The sequence below is a fragment of the Corythoichthys intestinalis genome, chromosome 11 (genome assembly GCF_030265065.1).
Source record: "Corythoichthys intestinalis isolate RoL2023-P3 chromosome 11, ASM3026506v1, whole genome shotgun sequence".
In the NCBI taxonomy this organism is placed as follows: domain Eukaryota; kingdom Metazoa; phylum Chordata; class Actinopteri; order Syngnathiformes; family Syngnathidae; genus Corythoichthys; species Corythoichthys intestinalis.
The window spans coordinates 20512183-20532251 of NC_080405.1; the positions used below are offsets into that span (position 1 = coordinate 20512183).

The 20069-nt window shown below is 38.2% G+C and overlaps 1 protein-coding gene across 4 annotated transcripts in view; it reads right to left on the reverse strand.

The window, feature by feature from the left end:
- The window catches only part of mid2 (midline 2), a 240067-nt gene that overhangs the window by 167037 nt on the left and 52961 nt on the right, over positions 1–20069 (reverse strand). The window contains exons 2-3 of one of the 4 annotated variants that reach the window (XM_057850099.1): positions 19535–19627; positions 19361–19441 (exon numbers count right to left, since the gene is read on the reverse strand). The gene's annotated coding sequence lies outside the window, so the exon portion shown is untranslated. Of the gene's footprint in view, positions 1–10332; positions 10782–19360; positions 19442–19534; positions 19631–20069 lie in introns of those variants that run through there. The other 3 variants (XM_057850097.1, XM_057850096.1, XM_057850095.1) reach the window with 3 other exon arrangements.

A 20069-nucleotide genomic window follows, 5' to 3' on the forward strand; every position in this document is an offset into this window, starting at 1 on the left:
TTTAGGACTAAATGCGAAATGAAAGGTAACGTGAGCCCTTCGGAGGGCTAGGTTTCTATTGACTATGACCACTGTCGACAACGTGTCTTACAGGCTTTATTTAATCTGTAAAAACACAGCGCTGTAGAGTGATGAGGGTGTACAATTAAAACATAATAAAGCTAACTGTCAGTTTTAGCTCAGTAATTATTGCTGAATAAAACACCAAGTAGCACTGGTCCCTAATGTGCTCCAATACAGCGGGTATCATACATTTATTTTGAACACTGCAAAAACTCAAAATCCTATCAGTACTTACAGTTTAGACTAACTTACTGGACTGTCTCAGAAAATTAGAATACACAATATTCTAATTTTCTGAGACAGTCCTGTATATTGTTCTATGTAAAGGACGTCAGCCAAGGTCGGCCCCCCACATTTTTACCACGCCAAATCTGGTCCCCTTTGCAAAAAGTTTGGACACCCCTGCTTTAAATGGTGGATTAATGTACAGGACTGTCTCAGAAAATTAGAATATTGTGTATTCTAATTTCCTGAGACAGTCCAGTAAAACTTAACTAGAACTTAAAAATAGCTTGACAAAAATGGAAATTCTATTGAAACACGTGGGAAAAACACGTAGCTTTCTAGTGATGTGTGTTATCAAGCAAAATTACATTTTTAGGTAAGAATTTTTTTTTATTTTTTATAAGATCTAGAAGTTTTTTGAGTGAAAGCAGTGAATTTTTTTTTCTAGTCACATCTGAGATGCAATTGTTGGCTGTTTTGAACAATGTACATCGAAAATAAAGACAATGATTGACTGAAAATGGTTCAATATTGGATTAAATGACTTTTTCTCATGTATATTTATAACTGCTCTTTACCTAAAAAAATGTTTTATCCGATTACTCGATAGAATTTTCAGTCGATTACTCGATTACTAAAATATTCAATAGCTGCAGCCCTAATTAAATGACACACTAGATTAAGAATAAGTTATCAAAGATGGCGGTCATGACAGGACTGCAACAGTTCTAGTGTAATAAAAAGTACGGTAAATAAAAACTAGCACGGGCGAATGGGACACAGTGGCTGGAGAATTGCCCTCCTCACTCATTTGGTGTATTCCAGGTCTCCTGCGTTGCTGATTATTCGCAAAGTCGGATTGAAGGTCACAAAGTGCCTACAGCTCTTTGTGTTGCATTGCTTTAACATTTTCAAACGTCATGTTCTAAGTCACCATCCCATTACCACAGGCTTTATTCTAAAGTTAATAGTCAGGCAGCTGGCGATATCATTCTCAGCCTAAACATTTACAAGTGAAGTTAAATCTGCAGTAAATAAACAGTGCGTCACTTTTAGATGTAGTGTGACATGCTGCCCTTTAAACCCAGACATGTTAACAACCGACGAAGCAGGTGCAAACCCTGCACCCTGCACAGCCTGGGCTGAAAACATTTGAGAGATTTTGGAGGAGAACTTGAATGCCCCTCACACCTCTCCAGGTCTCACTGTCACTGCCCACGTGAGCCTTGAAGTCCCCCATCAGAATGAGGGAGTCCCCAGATGGAGCACTCTCCAGCACCCACTCCAAGGACACCAAAAGGGTGGGTACTCTGAACTGCTGTTTGGTGCATAAGTACAAACATCAGTCAGGACATGTCCTCCCACCCGAGGCGGAGGGAGGCTACGCTTTCGTCTACTGGGGTAAACCCCAATGTACAAGCTCCGAGCTGGGGGCAATAAGTATGCCCACACCTGTTTGTTGCCTCTCACCGTGTGTAACTCCAGAGTGGAAGAATCACCAACCCCCCTCGAGAGGAATGGTACCAGAGGCCAAGCTGTGCGTAGAGGTAAGCCCGACTAAATGTACTTGAAATTTCACAATCTCACGCACGAGCCCGGGCTCCTTCCCGACCAGAGAGGTGACATTCCATTCCCCAAGAGCAGGCTTCCGAGATGCAAGCAGTCAATCTGCCCTTTTATTACTTTGAAAGCGCTGTTCAGTGGCAGTGACCTCAATGAATACCACTTCACAGCAGCAGATTTGTAGATACCGTAATTTCCCGAATATAACGCGCACTTTTTTCCCCAAATCAAAATCATGGTGCGCATTATAAATGGGTGCATCGATGGACACAGAAATATATATATATATATATATATATATATATATATATACACATATATATATAAACTAGGGCTCTCAAAATTATCGTGTTAACGCGCGGTAATTAATTTTTTTGATTAATCACGTTAAAATATTTGACGCAATTAACGCATATGTCCCGCTCAGAAAGTATTCTGCCTTTTGGCAAGTTTTACAGCAAGGCTTTTGTGCTGTCCAGCAGCGAACTCTTGTGGTCGCTTTGCGACATGGTTTATTGTATTCAGTCCAGTTCAATATGGCTGCACGACGTCTCGGGCTGATAATGTTGTGCTTATATGATCCTTGGACAAGATTTGTCCGTAAGTATGGTTGTTGTAAAGAATGTACATATTATGTTAGTAAGCGAAATGTTATATTTTTTGTATGAGACGCTTTTTGTTTATGTTTAGTGAACCTGTATAGCGTGCTAAGCTAACGTTGTTGCTCATGCAATGCTTGTGTACTTTTTTTTTGTAGTTTTACGATGGTCTAAAGAAGACAATGGTTTGAGGCCATTTTATTAATAAATCAGATGAAAAAGGAAGAAGTCTAATTATTAAGGCGTCGTTCACTAGCTGTCTAGCTTTGGAAAAAGTAGACGCTTCGGAGTGAGGACAGCATAGACAAATTTAAATGACAGTAGAGTGAAATGCCCACTACAGTCCTTATGTACCGTATGTTGAATGTATATATCCATCTTGTGTCTTATCTTTCCATTCCAACAATTTATTTTACAGAATATATATATAATTTACAGAAAAATATGGCATATTTTATAGATGGTTTGAATTGCGATTAATTACGATTAATTAATTTTTAAGCTGTAATTAACTCGATTAAAAATTTTAATCGTTTGACAGCCCTAATATAAACCGATTTTTTTTTATTGACACGGCCACGTTGTGTTGAAGAAACGTATGCGGCGATCCATTGCTGACCATTACGGTACGTGAGGTCACCATTTTGTTTCGGTAATACTTCACTCTGATCAGCCGAATTATTTCGTTTGTGTTAAATTCTACTTTTTTCACTCTTCATTAAGCACAGAATTTAGTTTCTTGAACGCATTTGAGTCAACGTTTATTGCAGCTCCGCAACTCGGACCATAACAAACATAACAACACAGACTTCCTGTGTGTGTCCGTCAACTATCTGTCCCTCGGGAAACTCAAACCCAAATAAAAATAGTTCCTATTGTTACTGTCGTGTCGACAGCGATGAGCTCTCTCGGATTTCCGACTCACGTTCTCACTTTCATTTTACCGTATCAATCCATGGAAGAAACATTTATTCATCATGATGAAACGAGCAAGTTACAGTACAGTAGCCTTCAAAAGAAAAGTCTGTTTTGTTTTCTCCTAGATTCTGGTAAGTTGGAGAAGTTGTCAAATCATATTATTACCGTAAATATTGTCAGTTTATGGTAATGTTTTGAACTACCAATATGCTATGCTTGTGCTGTGTTTCACCATTCAGTAAAATGACATTTCTGTATCTGTACACGAGCTCTGTTTTCTTGTATTGTTCTATTTATTGGTGGTAAATTTAGGGTGCGCATTATAAACGGGTACAATAATTTCCCCTAGATTTTACAAGTAAATTTGGGGTGCACATTATACACGGGTGTGCCTTATATTCGGGAAATTACGTTAGTTAGCAATTCTTCCAAACAAGAGCTTCAAGATTTCCCGTTGAAGTTAACTAAACATAAGCAAAGAAAATACACTGCACAATACACTGACAGGGCTATATTCTTTATCATTTGTGAAAAAATACTCATCTTACTGCATTTTACTGAGTCCGGCAAGCACATAAAAAGAACCAGCACCATTGAATAAAAACAAAATACACCTTTATTTTAGTTGGAATAGAATAGAATATAAAACTATTATATTATATTATATTATATTATATTATATTATACTATATTAGGGGTGCAGCAATCGAATATTTTAGTAGTCGATTAATCTAAGGACTAGTTAGTTCGAATAATCAAGTAATCGGATAAAGAACATGAAAAATTAAAACACCTGAGCTGAGCCTCAAACGGAATAAGTTTATTTAAAAAAATGAGGATCCATGTAAAACAAAAGAACAATTGGTTAACTTACATAGAAAAAGTCCGCTAGCTTAAATGCTACAAAACACTAAAGTTTTTTTTTTTTTTACAATGTTCCAAAGCCATGTGAAAAGAGGCAGACCAGAGGGCAATGTATCCAGCCTAATCAATAAAACTAAATGCAAACACTTTCGAAATAAACCATTCAAACGCCACTTAAATTAAAACAATACTCAAGGCAACAAAATTTAATTTGAATATTTTTTTCTAATCGAATACTCGAGTTAATCGATTAATCGTTGCAGCACTATATTATATATAATTGTGAATTCATTTAGGTATGCCTAATACTATACCGTAAAGTTTGAGTGCTAGGCTAGAACTGATTAATGGAATGTCTATTCTTTTAATGCAGTAAAATTTAAATAAATGCTTTGAATTATAGGAGATACCACAGGACAAATCTGAAGGCACCACTGTGCTTCTCGAAAAGCAACATTGCAAAAATAATGCTTTAGTATCAGTCAAATTTCAGAAATAAATGGTTAATCTGTAATCTCAATAATATTGAAAAAAAAAAAAAAAAAAAAATTGCTGGCTGTGGTGCATTTCAACATCATGTAAATCATCACTCTGTTTAAGACTGAGCAGTCACTGCAATCATTATTTTAATCATAAATCTAATCAATACCACATTAAAGAAGAGGGAAAAAGACAACTGGCATGCAAAAAGGATGAACAATTCAAAAAGACAATGGATCAAGTTTCTGCTTCAAGTCATGTTAATCTCTTATCTCGTTAAGCCTCCTGTCTGTGAGTCTCAACACATAACACATTATTAGTGTGTAAAATCCCTTATCAAGTCTGCTGAGCTCATGAAGATCACAGAGCATAGTTGGACGTAATGCTCACAACATTCAGCACTGCAGGAGCTGAAATACAACTGCCACACTGTTCCCCCTCTCTGCAAAGATTGTACATTTTTAGCACCATGTGGGAGGGCAGTAATGTTTTTGTACCAGTAGAGGGAAGTTGGTTTTCAATGCTAAGGTGAATGCATTATATGTGTTAAATGTCAACTCGGTTTTGTACATATTTTGGAAGCAATAACAAAAACGAATATGAAAACAGATCACCAGGAGAAACTCGAGCTGAGCATCTTCCAGAAGGTTAACTCACAATCAAATACTGATCAACTCAGCGTCTCTACTACCGTATTTTTCGGACTATAAGTCGCACCTGAGTATAAGTCGCACCAGACAAAAAATGCGCAATGAAAAGGAAAAAAAATAAGTCGCACCGGAGTATAAGTCGTATTTTGGGGGGGCAATTTATTTGATAGATTCCACCACCAAGAACGGACATGTCATCTTGAAAGGCAATTTAAAATACAATATAGAACAACAGGCTGAATAGGTGTACAGTATGCTAACATTAAATGACGCTAGAAGTTAGATCGGGCCTAAAAAAATCCAGCCCGACCCGCGGATATTAAAACCCGACACGGCCCGAGCCCGATCAATTAACTTGATTTGTTTGCCCGAGCCTGAAAAAATCCGAAATTTTATGTTTTATTTGTAGGCATGAGCCCGAAAAAAAAAAAACGAAATTTTATGTTTTGTTTGTGAGGACTCAGGAGAAACAGGAAATGCGGGGATGCAATGCATGGTTGCGTTTTTCTGTGATCACCTTTGTGACTATGCCGGTGCATACATGCATAATGATAAATTAAAACCTGTCTTTTGTAATGAATTCTCCCAGTTAACCCTTAAACACCGAACGTGTCGGCAGCGACGCGTTTACACATATCGTCTTTGAAGCTTCATCACGCTGTAATTACATCACCCACATGCCGCCGGTTGGTCTCATTTGAAAGTGCAGAAGTTGATGTCCACACCAGTTTTTATTTGAAGTCAATCGACCAAGAAAAACGGGACATAATGTCATTTGAGTTTTTTAGTTTTATTGCACTCATAAATATGCATTAAAACGCTGCATGGACCATGTATCTATCTCCATATTTGTAGGGCTGCAGCTATCGAATATTTTAGTAATCGAGTAATCGACTGAAAATTCTATCGATTAATCGAGTAATCGGATAAAACAAATATATTTTTAGGTGAAGAGCAATTATACATATACATGAGAAAACAAGACATTTCATCTAATCTTGAACCATTTTCAGTCAATCAATGTCTTTATTTTCGATGTATATTGTTGAAAACAGCCAACAATTGCATCTCAGATGTAACTAGAATTGAAAAAAAAAAAAAAAAGACTAATTCACTGCTTTCACTCAAAAAACTTTTAGATCTTATTAAAAAAATATATATATATATTTATATATATATATATTACCTAAAAATGCCGTTACACTTGATAACACACATCACTTAAAAGTTAGGATTTTTTCCCACGTGTTTCAATTGAATTTCTCTTTGTGTCAAGCCATTTTTAAGTTCTAGTTAAGTTTTAAGTTAGTCTAAACTGTAAGTCCTGATAAGATTTTGAGTTTTTGCAGTGTTCAAAATAAATGTATGATACAGGCTGTATTGGAGCACATTAGGGACCAGTGCTAATTGGTGTTTTATCCAGCAATGACTACTGAGCTAAAATTGATAGTTAGCATGATTAAGTTTTTATTTTACACCCTCATCACTCCACAATGCTATGTTATGTTAAAGCCTGTATGTAAGACACGTTAGCCACGCATCGACAGTGGTCATAATTAATTGAAACCTAGCCTTCCGCAGGGCTAACGTTACGTGAGCTAGTAGCGACAGTAACATTAAACTTATTTATTAGCGCTTAGCGCTCTTTATTAGCGCTTAGCGCTGTACTGCTTTAAGATGGCGGCTGTTTACAAACGCTCCCCAGACGCGGCCGAGTCTGTCATTTCGCATCTAGTTCAACATACATGTGATCTCTATGAGACGCACCAGATGCTACCTGTTACCAATGTGGCATTGTGCGGGCTAGTATTTAGCAACGTCGGCGTCGTTTGTGGCGGCCGTCGGCTGCGGTAAGTTATGTTTTTTTTTCCCCTTCTTCCTCTCCGCACGTGACAGCGCGTTGTCCCGCATTAAAAGTAGTCCTAGCAAAACGTGATGCTTAGAGCTGTCAAAATAAACGATTACTCGAGGTGAATAAAATTACTCGGATCAGTTTTTAAACTCGAGTTACTCGAGTTGCTCGAGTACTCGTTTCAGCTCTAATCTCCATATTTTCAGCATTTCTTGTCCTTTTTCAAAACCGAAAGCAGAACAAAAGACTATACTGTATATCCCAAGAGCCGTTGTGTTGTCAAGAAGGATGAACCGAATGTGATCATTTTTAATAAATTTCCGAGCGAGGCGCCAACTAATGAAAGGGAGGCATGTGAAGCAAGCAACGGCCGGTTGGTTTGAGCGGCGACTTTGAAACGTGCAGAATGAATCTAAAACTAAATTTAGCGCAAGCTAATGCATTATTTCATTAACTCAAGGAAGAAGATGAGCCGTATTTGTCGTTGTTTTCTTTCAATCAGTCGGCGTCTCGGCGAGTACAAGTGACAGCAGCGTGCAAACGGCGAAAAAGTAGGCTGTGTGACGTTTTGTGTGACGCAGCCCTGTCACCTGTTCAAGAAGAAGCTTTATTGAGTGCGCAAAAAAAAAAAAAAAAATTTACTGGTTCGCATGCCTGAAAAATATGAATTGAACTGAACTACTTTTTTATTTTTGAAAATACTTTTTTTCAATGTTATATATTTTTTAAATTAATTATAATCTTTTCAATTTTTATATAGATGTGTGTTCGAGAAGCTTGATTACATATACGTATATACTTTTGATAAGGTGATGGGTACAACACCTAACTTCACAAAGAGATATCCTCCAAACCCTTTTTGTGTTAGATATATTTTTTCCTCACTATTTTGCACTGTATATAACCTGTTTTGACCAAAGTACGTGTAAAGGCCAAAAACGCCTATGACCATACCTGCTATTTGTGTTGAATTGTCCGAAATAAATTATTTTTTTGCTACTGAATGTTTATACCAACAAGTTAAATAAATATTATCAAGCTTCAAAACGCTTGGTCGAGCATGGTTGGTTGTCAATGGGACATCAACAAATTTTGAAAAAAGATTTTGGGATTTTTTTGTCTTTTTGGGTCCAAAATGTGGATTATAATTGGTCAGTGAAGAAAACAACAGTTTGGACATGGAGTTCAAGGTGTCCTGAAAAAAGGGACCCAACTTGGCCATTGTAAACAATTTTTTTCTTTGAAATATAAAGGCAACATCAAATGCATGCAAATTCGGCCAAAATAGGCTTGGGTGTTAAAGGGTTAAACAAACATGTAAGATGGATTATATTCAATAAACATTTATATCTTTTATATTTGCGTGTCTGTTCTAACAGGCAGAGAGTGGATTTGACATTTATGTTAATCTCGAGTTGGCAGGAAGAAAAAAAACGTAAGTTTTCTCAATGTTTAAATAGTCTACATATTTTTATGATCATTATAAATGCATTTACACAACGAAATAACGCTGGGAAAGTTTGTTAAATATATTTCTCGTATGAGACCAAAGCGCCACATTCGTTTACATTCAGCGAAGCAGACACAGGTTTCCTATAGCATCTTCAACAATCAATTTGAATCCTTTCCATATCCCACTCCTACCGCAGCTGTTTGCGTTTCAATTCCCCTGTATTTAGTTTGTTTTTCACTCCTATAGCTGCTCCATATCGAAAAGAAAACACCAGGAAGCTCACGGAGGAAGATTAAAACGAGAGCTGGGCCACTGCGTTCACGTGTGCAGGGATACACAGCGCCTTCTCTGTTTTATCCAATTCATTTATTTTATTTAACATCCATACATCGTTTTAGTATAAATATATGAATATATATTTACTTAACAAAAACTTAACGAGAGAGAAGTCGGCCCGACCTGACCGTAAATAATCACACATAAGTCGCTCCAGTGTATAAGATGAACCCTCTGCCAAACTATGAAAAAAAACTGCGACTTATAGTCGGAAAAATACGGTATGTATAGAATTGAAGTTTGTAAATACCGTATTAGCCCGAATATAAGACGGCCCTCATTATAAGACAACCCTCTCTTTTTCAAGACTCAAGTTTGAAAAAAAAAAAAACTTTTTGAACACCAAATTAATTTTTATACAGAAAATAATTACAGTACATATGAAACAAATGATTATAACAATATATTTGAGAGAAAAAACATGTTATTTTGCTTCATTCAAATCTTAATATCTGAACATTTAAATATGTAAACTAAAGTGCAATCACATTCGTAAATCAATGGCTTCTGGTTTTTGAAATGTGAATAAACCAATCTATTGTGATAAAACAATAAACTTGCAATAACTGCATTAACCATCAAAGTGAAGTCTAACTGTAACTGTAGTCTTGAAACAAATCTGAATAAGGAAAAACATTGCAATAAAATAATGCAAACTGGCTAGTAGCTGAGATCTGTCATGAGAGAACATCGCTTCAATGATATCTGGAACCATCTAGCGTCGTGAATGGGGAGAGTAGCTGAGATCTGTCATTACAGAACATCGCCTCAATGATATCTGATATCTGGCGTCATCTAGCGTCGTGAATGGGTATAATGTCTACACTGCGAATATAAGAGGACCCCCTCTTTTTCAATCTTATTTCAATGCAAAAAACACCGTCTTATATTCGGGCCAAGGTTATTCGGGTTACAAGATTTTGTTTTGTGGCAAAGATAACTAGACTTTACAGCCTGTTAACATTAGGCAAGCATTGATTCGCGTGAACGAAGGTTTTACACTTTGTAAAGGCAATAATAGTTGATTGTATCTCCAAAAATTCAAAATACAAGAATAAATAGCCTATAATTATTTCAATAGGCTGTCTCGCTACATCAATCAATCAAGTGGGCAACCCATAGCCTACATGATGACACAACATCGTGTCTGTAACAAGCAAAAGACGAAGTATGCCCCAAAGTGGTCATGTTTAAATTCGTAAATCTTCAGCATATTAGCATTAAGAAATTGATCAATTTCAGTTAAAACGTCAACAACAACACAATGAGTGGCAAGGCACTTGAGCCAAAGCGACCCGAAACAACATATGTCAAAGCATTAACACCTACCAGCCGGACATGTGGGGCGCGCTGGTCGCCTGTCATTGTGGAGCTGGAGTGGGAGCAACTTAGTAGGAACACAGCGCGATTTGAAGAAGCACTAAACGGATGAGACTCCCGGTACTGTTTGACTGCTTCCTCGAGGCGAGACGGTTTCACAGACTACGCGGCGTAAAGCAGAAACATGGAAGACCAAAGCCCTCACTGACGTGTCTGCTCCAGTGGCTAAATATTCCAACTCGGGAAGACGACGTCTCAACTTCTTCACAGAGAGCATGAGAGTGAGTGAATAAGTCAGTGAGAGCGAGAGAGAGCGAGGGAGGGAGAGAAAGGTGTCACTTCCAGAGTAGCTCCTCCCACATGGACATAAAGCCGCAGATCCGAGCGACCTCAGCCCATGATGCATTTCACAGACTGTCCTGCGATCGGCTGGCAAACAGTTGAAGGTGTACATACACACTCTGCCCATAGTTATCTGAGATAATAAGCTCCAGCGCTCCCGCGACCCTCGTAAGGAGAAGTGGTCCAGAACAAATCAATGCAGACTAAATATTTAACTTTCTGGACATTTCTTTTAATATGGTACTACCACTTGTATTAAACCTATACAGGGCAAAGTGACTTTTTTGGTAATTTAACTTAAAGTGCGTATGACACCAAAAAGCATGTTTATTTCATATTTCACGCAGTGCTTTATGCTCCTGAATGAAATGGACCGCTTGGATGTGCGTGGAAGCGATCGTTTTATATATTCAATTTCCGGTCAGCATCTCACAATACAGCATTGCTTTATAGCATTCAGATGGACTGCGGATTCAGCTGATTTTGTGAATTAATTTTAATCACGCCAGCCAAATGTGCTGCAGAAAATTGTTGCTGCACCTTTAGGGTTTCAAAAGGTTCCCATTCACCGCCGATCTTGGCCAAACCAAGCCCTACAACTGTGGGACTATTGGACTTACGAGGAAGTGAGTAAACATCGTATTTTGTATGATGTCAAATACCGGGCTCATGGCACACATTTTAATACGGAAGTGGCATGCATTTTGTGGCTGATTGTCCACCGAGAATGCCACTCGGCCGACGACCAGTGGCTTGTCGCACACCCCCCTCGGTCCTTCACGTGCCTGCCAGGAGAGCGCTATACTCGGTTTATTGCCATCTTGGTGTGCCCGGTGTTCTGTCAAATTTTCAATCCCATCAGAAATTGCGACTTTGTGTTAAAAATGGACGTGAATACAGCGATTACAAAGTAAACACTACAAACTTTCTTTAAATAAAGGACTGTTTACTTACATTTGACCATGGACGGAGATGTAGAAAAGTTCTCCTCAGACACATCCTGCCATGCTAGCTGCACAACAACTGCACGCCGCTCTCTTAATGTTTATGTCTTCGCCATGTAGTAAAGCATTATTTTACGCCACATTCGTGTTGACCATGTGGCAGCTACGCGCTCCGTCCGACGTCGGCCGGTTTGTCCAGCTGCTTCCCCTGCAAACTAGCTCTCCTGCCCGCAGCAGGGGAATGAGTCGGACGAGCTGTAACTTGCTTGCCGCCAGGTGGGTTGCCGATCGGCGAAGACAATTGACCACCCCGCCGCCATGTGCCATCATCCTGGGTAGTTTTGTGTGATTTTTTTGCTTCGAAAGCTGAGAATAAGACCGATACATCTCTCGGTTCAGGATAGCATGTCGGCTAGCTGTCACGCTTCATGGTTTGTTTACGCTCTCCGAAGCCGGGCCAGGGAAATGACAAAACTAAGTCCGGGGGCATAAAATATAATTTGGGAGGTGCAAGAAGTGGAAAGTTTTGACCATATTGGGGCAATTTTGCCATGTCGTACTGAATAAATGCATTTTTAATATTTCATATTCCATTTAGCACAAGACTGTTATTTGTCATGAGCATACCATTTATTTAGAAAATGGGGAAAAATATTTCGATAAAAAGAATATCCAGTAAAAATATTGGAGTAGAGAGACTAAATGACATTTTCTTCGTCGCATTTTCCCCGTTCTGAATAATTCCCCCTCAATGGGCTGAATTCTAAATCAGATGAAACCATGACCCTGCCGACATCCTCCTCCTGTTGGGGACGCTAGAGCCCTATAATTGTAGCCGTGGCTAAACGGCAGATTAAAAGACTAATTTCTCGTCATCTGCGCTTTGTCAAATTGTTGTATATAAAAATATCTAAAAATGTGATTCTAGTTCATATAATATTGCTATTTGAGACTTTTTATCCTGTCGTAAGCACTTTAAAGGAGCCATATGTAAGAAATGCTCTTCAATTATTCATTAAATGTCCCTAATATTTCAGTATACATCAAAGAAACATGTCTTTAGGTAATGCAGTGGTACATCTAAATACGAAGGTAACTCATTCCAGGATCTTTTCTGCAAGTCAAAATGGTCGTATGTTGAACAGGATTTTCCCATAACAATACATTATAATTCCATTAATTCGTTCCCGAAAACCTACACTAATTCTTTAATAAATACTGCTTGTACTATTGCAAATAGCAATTATACAGATAAAAAAAAAAAAAAAATTATACATAAAAATTGGAATAATAATATAAAAAAAAAATAATAATAATACCTTTAACAATGTCACGAATTGTGTTCTAATGTGGCCGATGTGCTTTGCGTGGTGTACGTAAACGCACCGCGTGGGTGACAACAGAGTGAGAGAGAGTACATTAGAGTTTTACGTCGGATGTCGAAAAGATTGTGTGTCGAAACAATCGTATGTCGAGGTACCACTGTACTTCTAACATTTTTTAATTTTAAAAGTCCATACTTCACACATTTTAGTTGTTAATGTTCTGATTCTGTGTTTACAGCGGATGTCCTGCCCTCCACCATCAACCAAGATCAGTTTTGTGTTTGCGTCCAGGTTGCCAGAACTCAGTAATCTGTAGATCAGTGTTTTTCAACCGGTGTGCCATGAGAGATCGTCTGTTGTGAAATTATTCAATATCGCTTTTTTTATTTATTTATTTATTTATTTATTTATTTTTATTGGGTTGAGTTGCAGTAGGAAGGAAGGAGTAGGTAGAAAGTTCTCGGTCGTGTGCAGATGAGCGAGGTATTTCTCGTGTCACGTTCAAGAACCGCTCGGATTTCTAGACATCAGCCACCTTGCTGTCTGCTACAATTTGGACCCCAGCATGTCTACTGTACATCATTTGATTAGACTCTTGAATTGTCGATTTACACGAAAGTGTCCTTTCAATTTTATCAATATGTGACAACTGTCAATCCTCCCCCTGTGTCTTATTCCAACACACTGTCGAGGACAACAAAGTGAACGTGACACGAGCAGCTCTCCATCAGCTCCATGGTGTCAAGCAAGCTTAAACGTCATCTCCAAACGAAACACTCATCGCTTCAAAACAAGTCGATGGACTATTTTGTTCGCCTTTTTAAAAACAGAGAAACAGACAAAATTTTTGAGGAAAAACTACAAAGGTGAATGAGGAAGCCCCCAAACCCAGTTACCTTGTTGATGAACTTGTTGCTATATCCAACAAATGCCACACAGTGGCAGAGAAATTAATACTACCTGCCTGCAAAGCCATTGTCAGCGAGCTACTCGGCCCTGATGGGGTTAAAGACATTGCTAAGGACCCCCTGTCTGATAATTCTGAGCTTTTCAAGCCTAACTGCTATATATAAAAAAAAAAAAAAAATTCAGAGAGAGACAGAGCTGTTAGATTGAAGAACCCTGCTCGGATATTGGCTTTTTGTTAATCTAAATAAGTTTCACACTGAGTAAGTATAACTAATGAGAAATCATTTTATCATTTAAAATACTTTATATAAAGTAATTTTGTAAAAAAAAAATATTTGTGGTGTGTTTGCGAGATTTTTTCTAATGTAAAAACCTGCCGTGACTCAGAAAAGTTTGAGAGACACTGCTGTAGATTACTTAAACTACTACTACAATTTGAATTAACAATGGTGTCTACTAGTAAAGCAAAAAACAAACAAACAAACAAACAAACAAACAAACAAAAACAAAAAAACAACTAGTTATGAATCTTAAATGAGTCAAGAAAAAATCAGAAAAAAGACAAAGATATTATTAGTATTGGTTTTTGTTGTTGTTTTTTGTTGTTGTTTGTCACATATTTAAACCTCACCAGATGAAGGAGAGGGAGAAGATGTAAATCAGATAATGCCAACCTTGGTTGAGATTTTGATGAATAATGAACTGAGATCTTGGCGTTTAACTGCTTAAGGTGGAAAACACCTGACAACTGCTGCTAAAGAAATGCATTGTAGGAACAATCCTAAACTGATTTGGTGTCGGTGTATTTCAGTAGTCATACAGTGCAAAGCCCTGGATGTTTGTAAGTGAGCAAGAATACAATACGAGAAGTGAGAAGAAGGCAAAGATGTGTAATACATAAGTAATTTTTTGTCCGTGGTATGATGAACATCTGTATTCATGCCATAAATAAATCTAAAATGAGTACAAAAACCTCTCTTTAATAACCTGCTGCGAGAGGTCAAATAACAAGGATCAGCTTTCTAAAAGAATTAATGCAATTTTCCAGGTTTCCTAAAGAAATTAATTAAAATCGAATAAACAAAGTTTTCTTTGTGGGGAATGATGCAATTTCAGGCAATGAAAGAGTCTGAAGAGAAAAAAATCCAGTTAATATGCAAAGAGGCTTAAAGGAAGTAATTACCAGTACAATAATCATAGATATGAATTAATTATATAAAAAAGCAATTCATAATTGTTGCAACATTTAAGATTCTAATTACTTTATTAATTAGATAACAGTGTAATTTCACATGGTAAGCAATACCTGTGTAAAATACGGTAGGTTTTTGTGTGTGTTAATGACAAAGCAAATCATTATTTTAGGATGCTTTTCTATCTATAGCTCTGGCCATTTGCATAGCCCATGATTCCATGGTTCTTTATTAGTGCATATGGTACTATATATATTATATTACAGTCTAACAACATGGATTATGATTAGTTGCTGCATTGTAGCAAAATTACGGGATAAATAGATTTAACACAAATCATCCTATAGACAATGTCACTTTAAATGGGCCAGGAATACCTTCTATAACAGATTAAATGTTAATCTTTTACTAGCAAAGTGAGGTTCAATGTTTTTTTTTTTTTTTTTTTTTTTTTTGTTGATTGACATGCTGGATTGTACTCACCACAAATCAGTTGTAAAGACATATTCAATACAACTCTTTAATGTTATTCTTGCCTTCAGAGCCACATGCTGCCTGCATGGGCTGCTAAGGCAATAGGAATCTTGAGGGAAATATTTTGGTGTGGCAAATTTTCCACAGAACCTCCTTCTGTGCTTTAAAGCACCTGCAGTTATGAAGGTGGACTGAACATTCCTTCCAAGAGGCACTGGGGTTTTATAGATTGTAAACGGCAAGTTGAAAGGAAGCGCTGAGAAATTATAATTTCAAACTAGCTCAGTTAAAGATTGCACAACTACTCATGCCAAATACCAGACATTTCTCTCATGTCAAAACCGATGCAACGTCTTGAATTTATCTCAAATCACAACAAGACAAAGCTTCTGGAAAATGTCTCTTGTCTTCAGCTGTATGACAGACAAGGTGTTGTCAAACAAGTAGGTGTATGTGGGGTAAATGTCCTCAAGCAACACCACTTGCTTACTTCAGCACACCTTAGCCACACTTATCACATGGAAACTGGTTTCTCTATGAAGCTTTAGAAGCACAACAGAGAGGGCAGCTATTTTTTCCCCACTGGGTTTCATTGTGTAATCTAAACTTTCCCTATGGACTCCGAAACGGCTCGACCGATTTTCTTGAAAAATTACAGATTAATGCTTTAAGCATCTTCGAGTGTTCTTAGGTAGGTTTTGTATCAAAGTACCCAGGATAAGTATCAGAAATCGATAATTGGAAAAAATTGGGTTGTGAAAGGAATAGCCCAATCTTAACCAAATATGGCAATGTTTCTCAGAAGTTTTGAGGTTGCATAGAATTCAGTAGTGCCGAAAATTGACAAAATTCCCAAACCGATATATTCCGATTGCTCACAAACCGCGTGTCCAATTTCAATGATAATTGGCAGATTTGTTGTTGGGGTCATTGACAGTTGCCATAGAAATTTTCACACCAGAGCATCTCCAAATAGAGCTCCAAATTGACAATCAATAAACCGTTAATAGGACTACTTTCAAAACTGGTGTTTTTTTAGAATGTAGGTCACGGTAAGGTCACGCTAAGCGCGAGAAGGAAAAGTAAGTCACGGTACAGTGGAGTGGAATTCAAATGCTGCTGAGCTAAATTGAGATTCAGACTCATTTTTAAAAACAAACAATTTTTCAGAGGAGCAAAATTAAACACCTTGCGGCCCAAGGTGTCAAGTGTGGAATCACGGAATTTGGGGCCAAAAATCATGAGGGAAGCCTTGATTTTGAGGTTTTTTTATGTGTCTATTTAACAGATCTTGGCCCCAGCAACAAAACACAAATAGTATGCCCAGCAACGACGGGCTATACTGCTTGTAGTATACAGTATACTGTATATAGGTTGGAGTAGTGCGGTGCACTTATTACTGGCCTTCTGCCTCACAGTTGAGAGGTTCTAGGTTCTCCTTCCATGTGGCATTTTTGCATGTTCTCTTCATAAGTGTGTGGGTTTTATTCAAATATTCCAGCTTCTTTCCACATTCCAAAAATATGCATGGGAGACTCAGAATCGTCTATTAGCGTGACTGTAAATATTGCTAGTCAATATATACATTTACACTGTTATTGGCTAGTGACCATTACTACGTATAACCCACCTTTTGCACAAACTCAACTAGGATTAGTCAGCTCGGTGAGGTTTCATCTCAATCATGACCGAAAGTAAGACAATATGTATAGACAACGAATGGATTTATAGATTTACTGCTGAATGTGGAGGTGTACAGTGGGGCAAATAAGTATTTAGTCAACCACCAATCGTGCAAGTTCTCCTACTTGAAAAGATTAGAGAGGCCTGTAATTGTCAACATGGGTAAACCTCAACCATGAGAGACAGAATGTGGAAAAAACAGAAAATCACATTGTTTGATTTTTAAACAATTTATTTCCAAATTAAAGTGGAAAATAAGTATTTGGTCACGTACAAACAAGTAAGATTTCTGGCTGTCAAAGAGGTCTAACCTCTTCTAACGAGGTCTAACGAGGCTCCACTCGTTACCTGTAATAATAGCACCTGTTTTAACTCATTATCGGTATAAAAGACACCTGTCCACAATCTTAGTCAGTCACACTCCAGACTTCACTATGGCCAAGACCAAAGAGCTGTCGAAGGACACCAGAGACAAAATTGTAGACCTGCACCAGGCTGGGAAGACTGAATCTGCAATAGGTAAACGCTTGGTGTAAAGAAATCAACTGTGGGAGCAATTATTAGAAAACTGAAGACATACAAGACCACTGATAATCTCCCTCGATCTGGGGCTCCATGCAAGATCTCGCCCCGTGGCGTCAAAATGATAACAAGAACGGTGAGCAAAAATCCCAGAACCACACGGGGGGATCTAGTGAATGACCTCAGAGAGCTGGGACCACAGTAACAAAGGCTACTATCAGTAACACAATGTGCCGCCAGGGACTCAAATCCTGGACTGCCAGACGTGTCCTCCTGCTGAAGAAAGTACATGTCCAGGCCCGTCTGCAGTTTGCTAGAGAGCATTTGGATGATCCAGAAGAGGACTGGAAGAATGTGTTATGGTCAGATGAAACCAAAATAGGACTTTTTGGTTGAAACACAGGTTCTCGTGTTTGGAGGTGAAAGAATACTGAATTGCATCCGAACAACACCATACCCACTGTGAAGCATGGGGGTGGAAACATCATGCTTTGGGGCTGTTTTTCTGCAAAGGGACCAGGACGACTGATGTGTGTAAAGGAAAGAATGAATGGGGCCATGTATCGAGAGATTTTGAGTGAAAATCTCCTTCCATCACCAAGGGCATTGAAGATGAGATGTGGCTGGGTCTTTCAGCATGACAATGATCCCAAACACACAGCCAGGGCAACAAAGGAGTGGCTTCGTAAGAAGCATTTCAAGGTCCTGGAGTGGCCTAGCCTGTCTCCAGATCTCAACCCCATAGAAAATCAGTGGAGGGAGTTGAAAGTCCGTGTTGCCCAACGACAGCCCCAAAACATCACTGCTCTAGAGGAGATCTGCATGGGGGAATGGGCCAAAATATCAGCAACAGTGTGTGAAAAGCTTGTGAAGAGTTACAGAAAATGTTTGGCCTCCGTTAATGCCAACAAAGGGTACATAACAAAGTATTGAGATGAACTTTTGGTATTGACCAAATACTTATTTTCCACCATGATTTGCAAATAAATTCTTTAAAAATCAAACAATGTGATATTCTGTTTTTCCCCACATTCTGTCTCTCATGGTTTAGGTTTACCCATGTTGACAATTACAGGCCTCTCTAATATTATCAAGTGGAACTTATTTGCCCCACTGTATCTAATGAAATGGTCAGTGAGTGGATTTTTTTGTTCTTTGAAAACCTTTGTTTACAAAATGGTTTGTTTTTCGCTTGTTTTACTTCAACTTTAATATATTATGTAAGCTGAGCACCTGTATGCACATACAAAAGATATGAACAGACCAGAAGAACTACACTACATCTTGGTCTTGTGAGCTTGAACATTTAATATTGAGCAGTACAAACTTCAGTAACTTCCGCCTCCATAGATTCAACACTTTAATAATGTTTGTTTACTCTGCTTCCATACATTCAACACTTTAATAATGTTTACTCAGGGACCACACAAGTTAATGTTGGGCCGCGGCTGACAATGATTTAGCAGACACATTAGCCACCGGGATGCACCTTAAATAAAAGTGGAGGAATGAGTTCAGGAGCCGCAGACACATAAACAATGAATAAAACCTGAAATATAGTCAGAGGAGGCAATCAACAGAAGTTTGCTGCTGTGCCTCAAAGTAGTGCTTTTATATTCTGGTGCCTGATGCCGCAAAACCTTACCTGAATGCAACAAATGTTACTTGTAGCTTCCACCGCCAGTTGTATGTAGTCATCATGGTGGGAAGGACACAGTCATCCATCCTGCAGATAGATGAGTGCATTCCAAATCAATTTCAAGTCAGTTGGCTGACTTAAATATCACAACAGTCAAGTTGCTGCCATTACGTAAACAACCTGAATTGAAAGCCACAGAGTGAACGGGGTGATGAATTGTTGCGATGGGACACAGACATGGAGACAGAATGAGAGCAGGCTGGTCCACTGTGGCTGCTGACAGTAAACAAAGTGGCCGTTAGAAACTGGACCTTATACTGTTGCTGTATCAGAGAAGGGCCATAGATCAACATTTCACTTTACCAGCAGCCCTACCTGCACACTAGAATTCAAAGAACACACACATGATGCGTACTTGCAAGTGTGTTGAGAGGAAAGCTCATCTAAGATGTATTGTGCAACACAGGCCTATCAATACAAAGTTTATGTTCTTTAAAAGCTGTCTGAGCATAAAAGAAATAATTGATCCCATGCTCTGCTCTACTGTTCTGTTCTGTACACTTTTGTATTGAATGTAGCATGTTATGATAATTTTACTGGTCAATCTGTGGCAATGTGTTGATGTATTTTTTGGGGGAGACGGTGGGACCATTTTCCAGGTCGTCCATTGTAAAATTCAAGGACACTGACTAATATTATTAATTCCAGTTCCTAT